General features: G+C 36.4%; 1 long non-coding RNA gene across 1 annotated transcript in view; it reads right to left on the reverse strand.

Annotated features, from left to right (window-relative positions):
- The window catches only part of LOC141407282 (uncharacterized), a 175,821-nt gene that overhangs the window by 94,256 nt on the left and 69,525 nt on the right, over positions 1 to 12,040 (reverse strand). The gene's annotated exons all lie outside the window — the stretch shown is intronic.

Raw genomic sequence — 12,040 nt, forward strand, 5'->3', positions numbered from 1 at the left:
CTCTAAACCTATAAAAAAAATAAAAAAAGGAACTTTCATCCAGATACGGGAAATAGAAACACCTAAGCCCTAGGAGTTTGAATAAGTATTTCTTCAAACTTATGCTTTATGCATAGTTGACAATAAAAACTCAGTCTAATAAATATATATATATTTTTAGATATAGATAGATAGATAGATAGATAGATAGATAGATAGATAGATAGATATATGATGGGTAGACTACAGACACCTTTGAGAGTGGGTTGGGCTCACTGTCAGAGCAGAGGGTGGAAGATGCTGGTGGTGAAGATATAGAGACAGAGTCACAGACCATTGTATTAGTTTCCTATTGGCTGCTATACAAATTACTGCAAACTTAGTGACTTTAAATGACACAAATTTATTCTCTTACAGTTCTGGAGGTCAGATATCCAAAATGGGCTTATAGGGCTAAAATCAAAGAGACAGAAGTGCTGTATCTCCTAGTCTTTACAGGCTGCTATAAGAACATACCATAAACTAGGTGACTGATAACAGAAATTTATTTCTCGCAGTTCTGGAGGCGAGGAAGATCAAAGTGATAGCAGATTCAGTGTCTGCTGAAGGCCTGCTTCCTCATAGATGGCCAGCTTCTCACTGTGTTTAGCCACTACCTTTCTTTATCCTCTGCCATAGCAATGTTCCACATAGTAGCCACCCATCAGCCTGGAACCCAGACAAAGCGATGCAAAGCCCGCAAAGCTGCCCCATGGTATACATATACTGCGAGCGGGAAATAAACCTTTGTAATTTTAAGCCACTGAGATTTGGAGGTTGTTTGTTGAACGAGCATGAACCAGCCTCTTGTGATTAATACACAGGCAGTAAAGAGTTTCTACACTTCCAAAAAACATTTGGCCTAACCTATAGTGCTTAAACTCTGAAGTGCAAGATGCAGATTATGTATTCAGAAATATTTTTTCAGTGACACAAAAATCACAGAATGTCGTGCAAAGTAAAGCTATAGAATTGTCTTTGTAGGCAGTGTTTGAGAAAAGTGTCTAATCCGGGTTAGGTTTCAAGCTGCCTAATGATAAGGCAGTAGATTACATAACCACTCAAATTTCCTCCAAGCCTTATGGTTTTACACGCTTTAGTATAATGCCATTCTGGAAAGAAGTAGGTTACAGAAAAGAAACAATATGGTTCATATTCTAGGTTAGTCAGCAATTTCTATAGAATATGTCAGTTATTTGGGTTGATTCCAAGTCTTTGCTATTGTGAATAGTGCTGCAATAAACATGCGAGTGCATGTGTCTTTATAGCAGCATAATTTATAATCCTTTGGGTATATACCCAGTAATGGGATGGCTGGGTCATATGGTACATCTAGTTCTAGATCCTTGAGGAATCGCCATACTGTTTTCCATAATGGTTGAACTAGTTTACAATCCCACCAACAGTGTAAAAGTGTTCCTATTTCTCCACATCCTCTCCAGCACCTGTTGTTTGCTGACTTTTTAATGATCGCCATTCTAACTGGTGTGAGATGGTTTCTCATTGTGGTTTTGATTTGCATTTCTCTGATGGCCAGTGATGATGAGCATTTTTTCATGTGTCTGTTGGCTGTATGAATGTCTTCTTTTGAGAAATGTCTGTTCATATCCTTTGCCCACTTTTTGATGGGGTTGTTTGTTTTTTTCTTGTAAATTTGTTTGAGTTCTTTGTAGGTTCTGGATATTAGCCCTTTGTCAGATGAGTAGATTGCAAAAATTTTCTCCCATTCTGTAGGTTGCCTGTTCACTCTGATGGTAGTTTCTTTTGCTGTGCAGAAGCTCTTTAGTTTAATGAGATCCCATTTGTCAATTTTGGCTTTTGCTGCCGTTGCTTTTGGTGTTTTAGACATGAAGTCTTTGCCCATGCCTATGTCCTGAATGGTAATTGGATTAAGAAAATGTGGCACATATACACCATGGAATACTATGCAGCCATCAAAAAGGATGAGTTTGTGTCCTTTGTAGGGACATGGATGCAGCTGAAAACCATCATTCTTAGCAATCTATCACAAGAACAGAAAACCAAACACGGCATGTTCTCACTCATAGGTGGGAACTGAACAATGAGATCACTTGGACTCAGGAAGGGGAACATCACACACAGGGGCCTGCCATGGGGAGGGGGGAGGGGGGAGGGATTGCATTGGGAGTTATACCTGATGTAAATGACAAGTTGATGGGTGCAGCACACCAACATGGCACAAGTATACATATGTAACAAACCTGCACGTTATGCACATGTACCCTACAACTTAAAGTATAATAATAATAAATAAATTTTAAAAAAAAGAATATGTCAGTTATTTTAAGATTCACAGTGATTTCAATGCTATTAAAGTAACATTGATGAATTATAACAATGCCTTATATAAATTACTTGGAAAAATGAAAGACCACAGCAGTGGCCAAAATGTACACAGTCAGAGTAAACTAAACACTTTTTAGTTTACTCAAAAACATATATTAATCACTTCCCAAATTCCAGGCACTAAGCTAGACCCACAGATAGAAAGATAAATAGGAAATAGTCCCTGCCCTTCAGGGCTTATAGAGGCACAGTAAAAAAAAAAAAAAAAAAAATTAATCACGGGCAATGTGTTAAGTGCTACAGTAGAGGGATAAATAAAGCTTTAAGTGACCACAGAAGATTAAGTAATAATTAACAAAATGTGTCAGAGAAAGCCTCTAGGAAGAAAAAAACCTCCATGCTATTAATTGTTGCTGAAATTATATAGACATACATATACATACATAGTGACAGAGTGTTAGAAGGATATACATACATACATGCATATATATGTATATACTTATACAGATTTTAGCTACTTTAAATGTATAATTTATGTCCTCATTTAACTAAAACGTGAAAATAAAATGATATTTTGGAACAGAAATAGTAAGCCATAGAATGCTTAGGATTATCCATTTTTAAAAGCCACCCTAAACATAATGACCTCTATCTTTGATGATTCAAAGAGAATTGCAGGATAATAAAAGGCCTTGAGTTGTTACCTACAGCAAGTGACCTTAACCTCCAGCCTCAATTTCTGATCTATGAATGGTGATAAAGCCTTCCCTGCAGGACTATTCTGAGGATTAGAAATAACACAAAAAAAGCACCTGGCAAATAATTTGTCTTCAATAACTAGTAGTTGTTATGGTTACAATGTATTTGTTACCACTAGAATTAGAAAGCTAAACAGAACCTGCTCTGACCCTAAAACATGCTGTTGCAGTTATGCTTTTGAGTCCTTATTAAGATTTTGTTATGCATTGTTTTTCTTGTAAAAGTATAGTATAAACTTAACCTCCCCACCAGAAAAAAAATTCAGCATCTGGGCTTTTTGATTATTTGAATTCAGAATCAATAGGAATTCATAGGTTTTGATGAAATGGAAGGAAGAGAAACAAAAACATTGTAAAGTAGAAAATATATAAGGAAATGAAGGATTCAAAGATATCCAGCCACTCCAGTCATCAAATCAAAATATACATTGAGCTATGGTTACTGCTGGAGGATTCTTTCAGGCATAAAATATTACAATCATCTTTAACATTTCTTCTCCATTATACAAGGAAAGCAAACTATGCCGTAGCTAAATAAATGCCTGGGTGATAATTATTTTACCTCTTGGTTACATAAATTACTCAAAAACAGTAACCATGTTTACTAAATATCTATGCAATACTTTAAATAGTAAGTATATAGTATAATATGAAGAAACAAGAGCAGATATAATCCCTAACAAACTTTTACATGCATTTCTTTTTGGTGTGTAAAATAAAATAAGAATACAGTCAAACGATAAAAATAACCTTTCTTTAGTCTGTGATCACAGCTGATTAGGAAATGAAGATTTAGCAATTAGATAACTAATGTTATACATAAAATTACATTTATACTTAGAAACTCAAATCTGTATTACATATACATATTGGGAGAAAATTTTCCATGGGTCTCTTATGTTTCTGCATGTCTTACAAACAGTAGCACTGAGAGTGTTTGTTCCACACCTTTTTCTTTTACAATGTTTCCTAAAAATGATTTATCTCTTTTGCAGTACTCTCTCCCTCTTTTTCCATCTTTATGGAGACATAATTAACAAGTAAATATTATATATACTTGCAGTATATACAAGTTAATGTTTTGATATACATATAAATTGTGAAATAATACCACAAAATCAAGTTAATTAACATATCAATCACCTGACACTGTTACCAGTTTTTTTTTTTTTTTTTTTTTTTTTGGTAGGTGTGGTGAAAATACTGATCTATGCTCTTAGCAAATTTCATGTATACAATACAGTATTGGTAACTATATTCCCATTGCTGTCCATTAGATTTTCAGAACTTACTCATCTTGTATAACAATTTCACTTCTGGGATATATCCAAAGGAAAAGAAATCATTATCTAAAGGAGATATCTGCATGCCCCTGTTGATTTCAATATCATTACAATATTCCTCACAATAGTCAAAGGACAGAAACAACTTAAATACCCACTGATAGATGAAAAGGTAAAGAAAATGTGCTGTATATACATAATGGAATATTATTCAGTCTTTTTAAAAATTTTTCTGACCTTGGTGACAATGTGAATAAACCTAGAGGGCATTATGGTAAATGAAATAAGCCAGACACAAAGATACAAATACCACATGATCTCACTTATATGTAAAATCTAAAATAGTCAAAATATAGAAATGGAAAGTAGAACGGTGGTTGCCAGGGGCTAGGGGGAGGCAGACATGGGAAGATACTGATTAAGTGGTGCTGTTTTAGTTATGCAGTCTCCTTTTTCAAGGCTGTTTTCATTACAGCTTTGAAAAATGGATCTAGAGTCACCCTTGGGAATAGTGGACAGATTTATTTGCTGTCCAGTATAAGAATGTCTCCTTCCAAGGTAAAGACTGAGCAGTTTTGTGTGCAGTTCATTATGAAAGATAGGAGTCCCCTAAGCTCAGAGTTCCTTAGCTGAGATGCACACTGTGATAGTTAATTTTACATATAAACTTGACTGGGAAAATGGATGCCCAGATAGCTGGTAAAACAGTATTTCTGGGTATATCTGTGAGGGTGTTTCAGGAAGATACTAGCATTTGAACTGGTAGACTGAGTGAAAAAGATCTGTCTCACCAATGTGGGTAGCCATCATCCAATCCATTAAGGGCCCAAATAGAACAAAATTATGGAGTAAGGGAAAATGTATTCTCCTTCCTGAACTGGGACATCTATCTTCTCTTGCCCTTGGACCTTAGCCTTCTTTGGTTCTCAGGCCTTTAAACTCAGATTGGGTCTTACAGTATCGGTTCCCCTAGTGCTCAGGTCTTTGGAATTGGACTGGAGCAGTACCACCAGCTTTCCTGGGCCTCCAACTTGCAGATAGAGGATAGTGGAACTTCTCAGCATCCATAATCCCATGAGACAACTCTTTATAATAACTCTCTTTTTATACATCAGTCTATTTCCTACAGGTTCCTATTGTGCCATGAGTAATAGTTGTCTTTTTTCGGGCCCAGAAGTTTCATGACTTTGGTCAGCATCCATGAAACTATGACAGGTTAACTTCTTAACTTGTTCATAAGGTAAACTCTCAAACCCTTCACAGTTCTCAATAAGGCTTGGCTTAAAGGTTAATTATTCAGTGACTTATGAACACAGTTTAGAAAAAGAGTAACTTTCAACTGAACAGATATTTATTGAGAACCTAGTGTGTACAAGGTATGCTACCTCAATTCTCAAATTCCAAATTATATTTATGTTAATATGGGCATGGAGCAGGAATGCCAACATTAGGTTCTTTCAACAAAAATAAAACGTTTTTAAGACTTCAAGAGACTAGAGTAATAACAAAATTCCACCGATATGTAGCTGCAGTGCAGTGGGCCTAAAGCAGCCGAATTCTAGTGTATGTCTCAAAAAACTTTAAATTCTGACATGCATGGATCTTCAAATGTCAGGACTATAAAACCTCAAGTCTAAGTTCCCACTAATAGACTTGAACCCTGCCCTCAGGATTCAGAGGGAGGAAATGGCTCAATATTTCATGTCCCTTAGCCAGTACTAAACCTACTAGTATTACATCCAACCCATCCTAAGCTTATCTAAGAACATGTACTTCTTTAAAAAGAGAAATATCTTTAACTTCAAGGTTCACTATAGTTAACAGGACCATATAACTTATCATTCAACCAGGGACACTTTTGGGAAGTAAAAAGGGGTGCTATTAATATTTATACTGAGGCAACAGACATAAACCAGGACTGACTGAGGCAAACTGAGACATATCATTAGGCTGGATATACCACCTACATTCAGAAGAGCTCGAAAAAACCATTCCCTTAGCAAAGTCATTCAGTGAGTTTGGAAGCAGATGTTTTTGTATGCAGCTCTAGATGCTAAGCTTCTCTCACTTTCAGGTTGGTTATAAACTTATAATTAGAGCAAAGCTAACCAAAATCTAACACATTCAAACAAGGGAGTTTTGCAAGCTATTTTTAAAGCATTTTTTGTGACTGGCTTGGCACACATTTACTTCTGACAGAGAGTTATTTTATTTTGAAATGACTTGCAAGATTTCATTGAGTGTCATCCCTGCAGGGGACACAAACTCCAACTAGCATCAAGAGGAGTTGTACTGCTAATTCCCTGAATGCCATACTGTTAATTAATCTCAGTGAATAAAAGGATTTCTAATATAAATTATTCTGATGTCATCCATTGCCTAAACGTGTTTCCGATGATCCATGAGAAATGTCAAAAGATACGCTTTAGTCACCATGTGATAGAGAATTTGGACAAACAAGCAAGAAAATCTGGTTGAACCGAAGTCAGTGGTAGCTAGGTCAACAGAAGCCTGTTAAAGAACTTGAAAGAATTTCATTTTCCCAGGAGCTGTTTTCTCTTCCTAAAGAGCAACTACGATGAAATCAGAACATGAAATTTCACTAGGAAGTGACTCTGAGGGACAATGAGTAATGTCAAACAACTCGGGCCATTTCTCTTCAAGGCACATTTCCAGAGAGATCTGATTTCTTGTTTCTTAAGCATTGCAGGTAGTTGCTGAGGAATTCATGTTGGTGTTGTCTTTGCCATTTGAGCATTCTGAAGAAAATGACTTGTACTGTATATAATCAATATTTAATGATCCAATTATTGCCGCTATTGCCTCTCAATTTTCTCCTTTCTTTCCATGTTGTCCATCACTGCTATACAGAAACTATAAATCAAAAACATAAAACAGTGGGCAAGATACTTAAATCCTCCTCATCTGGTTGATTCTTCCAGGAAAGAATTCCAAGTTCTTTGACCTTCTTCCTTGATTTCTTCAATTCTGAACATCGATTTACTTTAAAAAGTACAGGCTAGAGATCAACAAAAAACTTCGGTGTCTTTGAAACTGCACACTTGTGATAAAGACTGTTAATTGCACTTCAATATCCATTATCCCTTTCTTTCTTTTTCTTTTTCTTTTTTTTTTTTTTTTTTTTGAGAAGGAGTCTCGCTCTGTCACCAGGCTGGAGTGCGGTAGCACGATCTTGGCTCATTGCAACCTCTGCCTCCTGGGTTCAAGAGATTCTCCTGCCTCAGACTCCTGAGTAGCTGGGACTACAGGCACACACCACCATGCCCAGGCAATTTTTTTGTAGTTTTAATAGAAACGGGGTTTCACCATGTTGGCCAGGATGGTCTCGATCTCTTGACCTCGTGATCCACCCACCTCGGTCTCCCAAAGTGCTGGGATTAGAGGCGTGAGTCACTGCACCCGCCCATGCCCATCCCTTTCTTTCTTTTAGTATTGCCATTCCTCAAATGGTACAGGGGTTGTGTATTGCCACCTAGCTAGAGACTGTGTTCCCAGGCCCTTGCAGCTAGGTGTAGGCTAAGTTCCCCACCATCCCCTGCAGCCAATAGGATGGCCTAAAGTAATGTGAGATCCACTTAAGCCAGTTGCCTTCTACTTCTTCTTTCCCCCTTTCTTAGGTCTAGAACTCAGGTGTGTTAGTGATGAACCAGCTTAGAACAGGCAGCCAAGGTTAACACCCCCTAGACTGTGGAGTAGTGAGTGAGAAGAAGCTTGAGTCCCTGAGATATCCTGTGGAGTGGTCCCACCTTGACACACTGGACTGTCTTCCAACTCAGACTTTTATGTCAGAGAAAACTTTCCAATTTTATTTAAGCTATTTTTATTTTGATCTAAAAGTAGCCAATTAACATCCTAATTAACAAAATATTACAAACTAATTTATTTTAGGACTGTCCTGCTTTTTATTTATCTTGGATCACTTAAAATGTCAGCATGTGCCTAGTAAATGTCTCTGTTAAAATACAAAATCTACTCCAGGGCTCCATTAGAGAAAGATTTTGAAAACTCATTTGGTAATTGCATTTCACTGCCCATCAGTTAACCTGCTTATATATTCATGCATCCTGAGAGACAATTTACTGAATTAAATGCTTGGAGCTCAAATTCAGTTACTTAAAAACAAAATGTAATTTTTTTTCTAAACAACAACTTGAAATTAAAATTTTAGGCCTCCCAATTTTGCTTTTATCTATTTATTGTTAGTGTTTCATAAAATTATGTTACTAACACAATAGTATGGCGAACATACAAGGTATTTATCAGCTATAAACACTAATGAAATAGCAAAAAGTCTGTCTGTTGGGAATTTTGCTTCAACCACATCAAGAACTCTCAGAGCATGCCATCATTCCTTTACTCTTCATTATTCAAACACTGTTCACTATAACATTAGCAGTGAAGTATAAACAAGGCTTATAACTCTATACTGGTAAGATTCACTTTATAATTATTGACTGGCTTTTGTTGTTTATTTTTCTCTTGTGTTATTCATTGGGAGTGAAATAAGGAAGAAATTTCACCAGAACACTTAGAATAGAAATGTGGTTACCAGTGCTCAAACTGGGGTGGGGGGTGAAATACGATGATGTTGCTCAGAGTACAAACTTGCAGATGAAGAAAGTTCTAGAGACTTACTGTACAACATGATGACTATAGTTAATTATAATGTATTGTATACTTAAAATTTGCTAAGAAAGTAAATCTTAAGTATTCTCAGCACACACAAAAAAGGTAATTATGTGAGGTAATGGATATGCTAATTTGCTTGATTGTGATAATCATTTCACAATGTATATGTATATCAAAACATCTTGTTGGACACCTTGAATATATATAATTTTTATTTGTCAATTATACCTCAATAAAGCTGGAGGGGAAAAAAACAGAAAAAAAATGATCTTGAATTATGACATAACATTGTTATCTTCCCCGTGGCTTTTCTTTGTTCATTTGGTCTTGCATCCATTTATTGTTTCATTCAACGAATCTTTATTGAGTGATATGTGAGCCTGGGAGATATAACAATAAATAAGATACATTCCCCCCTTCCAAGGATGCTAATAGACTCAGAGAAATAGGTAAAGAAAATAATGAAAGGAGTGGATGAAGAAAATGCCAATCCCCAGGATTTCTTTGGTGAAGGGCACTACTTTTGGGGGGAAGAAAAACATTGTTATGCCATATTTGGGAATGAGCATGACTCCCAGATTTCATGCTTCGATTTTTTTGGTTATAAAGAGTATGTGTCCTGCTAACTGATTAAATTAGTAATGCACATATGGAACTGCAACAGAGCTGGTTTCTTATGTATAACAGAGAGGACAAGCAAAAAAGAGGTTGGTTTTGACTATCAGATCTCTTTAACAGGCCTTTTCTGGAATATAGTGAGAAGTGCAGACTGGAAGGTAGAAATCAAACACAGTGAGGGGCAAGGAGTGGAAAGAAATCAAGAAGTCTTGGTAGGTTGGTCCTAAATTGTAAAGAGTCTTCTGTGCTATTTCCCACAGTTTCATTTTACCCTAGAGAGAATAGAATTTTGAGAATGTTACAGGGTTTTCTGCAGGGACAGCAATCAAAATGAAATTATGAAGTAGACTGGACATAAGCAGCACACTTTGGGTGTCACTGTCTCCCATCACCCTCAGATGGGACTATCTAGTTGTAGGAAAACAAGCTCAGGGCTCCCACTGAGTCTACATTATGGAGTCATATAATTATTTTGTTACATATTACAATGTAATAATGATAGAAATAAGGTGCACAATAAATGTAACGCGCTTGAATCAGCCCGAAACCATTCCCCCCAAACTCCGCACACTCCTGATCTGTGGAAAAATTATCTTCCATGAAAGTGGTCCCTGGTGCCAAAACGGTTGGGGACTGCTGATCTAAATCACTGTGTTGTATTACCTCATCTATAGTATGTAAATACAAGCCTTTCCTGAAACTCTTCCATGAAAGTTTTACAGTGAAATAATTTAGATATTGGTAAAAGGAAAAATGACAATTATAAATAAACAAACCAAATTGATTTATTTCTCAGAGTCAGGTGAGTTTCAACCTTGTTAGCCATAGAACACAGTTTCGTTCTTATCTAGGAACACCATTTTCATTTATCACAGGTTCTAAAATACAAACAATATGCATATATAATTGGGTATTATTATTGCTACCAATATTAATAAATATGCTAAAAATACCTTTTACAGATCATTTCTATCATAATTACAACTTAATTTAAAAGTATAAAAGAACTTTTTATAATTGCTATAAATTTTGTTTTATGTTGGAAGTTATTTACATATTTGCAATTGTTATATTTTTTATTTATAGATTTTTTTAAATTCTAAAGAAGTGGCAAGTAGTATGGATGTCTTTCAACAATAAGGATACAATTGCAACTATAATGTATAAAATGGGGATTTTTAATTTGTGAAAAAGATATTTTCAAGTTAAACTTCTCTGAAATACAGCATGATTTTTTTTTTAGCTGTAGGACCTTATAAACGAGTTATAAAAACCTTGTAAAACATGAGGAAGGATAATGATTTTTCCAAATCATCTTCAATTATTAGTGAGCTGTTCCAATTTTGTAATTCCAGTCTCAAGGAATGAGCTCATCCAGTTTGGTGTTACCAGGTTAGCTGTATGCACATGCAGCACCTGTGAAAACAGGATTTAATGCAGTTTCCCTGACCATTCAACCTTCCTAAGCAGGGGAGAGAAAAAACAAACTAACGTGATTCAAGTTATGTTGTTTCAGATTACCTACAGAAAAAAAAAAATGCTTCATTTTGTTTTGAGAGGCCCCTGCTTCAGGCAGATCTCTCAGACTTCTCTACTCTTATTGGTTTTCTCCCCTTAATTTCTTGTTCTTGCTTTTCCCAACTGGCTCATCTCTTTTCATGAGCAAAGGTAGCAGCAAAATCACATCAATAGCATCCACTAACAGCCTGATCTTTGAAGTGCACTGTGCCCCCAGCTTCAGAGATCCAGAGACCTGGTAAATCCATTTCCCTGACATCCACCTCTTCTAGAGTTGCCAGGTGATAGCTTTTAGCCCATCTCCTGGCAGAAATCAGTGGTACAGGGCAACCAAGGAGAGTTGAAAATAAAAGAGGAAAAGGCCTTTACTCAGGTGAAGGATTACATTTTACCAAATCCCTTTTTGTTAGCTTATCAAGCATTTTTGTCTCACCGAGTGGAGCTCAGATGCTGTTAAGGCCAACAATATCTCACCTTCTTTCCATGCTCCCTGTTCCTCTTAGCAACTACTGTCTTTGATCGAGTCCCCAAGGGCTTTGTTTTAGAGCTGGGGTGCAAAGAAGCACTTGTTGGCTTGGAAGTGGAGAAAGTTGGAAGAGGAAAGAATGAAGACCACTGGAAACAGGTAGAGCATTTTTTTCATATGAGATTTGTTAAGATTATAGCTAAGGGGCTAACACGGAGAACTGTTCAAGAGAAAGTTTCTAGGCCCAAGCAATGAAGTGTGACAGTCAGCAGAAAAGAAAGAAGTTATACTTCCCACTTCAACACAGCATCCAGGGATTCTCTGGCATACCAAAGAAGCACTTTGAGACACCACTCTTGACATGGATATTAGCATTCTGAAAATAGGCACAGTCAGTGGGAAGCCTTCCCCAAATGGCAGGC

The sequence above is a fragment of the Macaca fascicularis genome, chromosome 7 (assembly GCF_037993035.2).
Source record: "Macaca fascicularis isolate 582-1 chromosome 7, T2T-MFA8v1.1".
Taxonomy (NCBI): domain Eukaryota; kingdom Metazoa; phylum Chordata; class Mammalia; order Primates; family Cercopithecidae; genus Macaca; species Macaca fascicularis.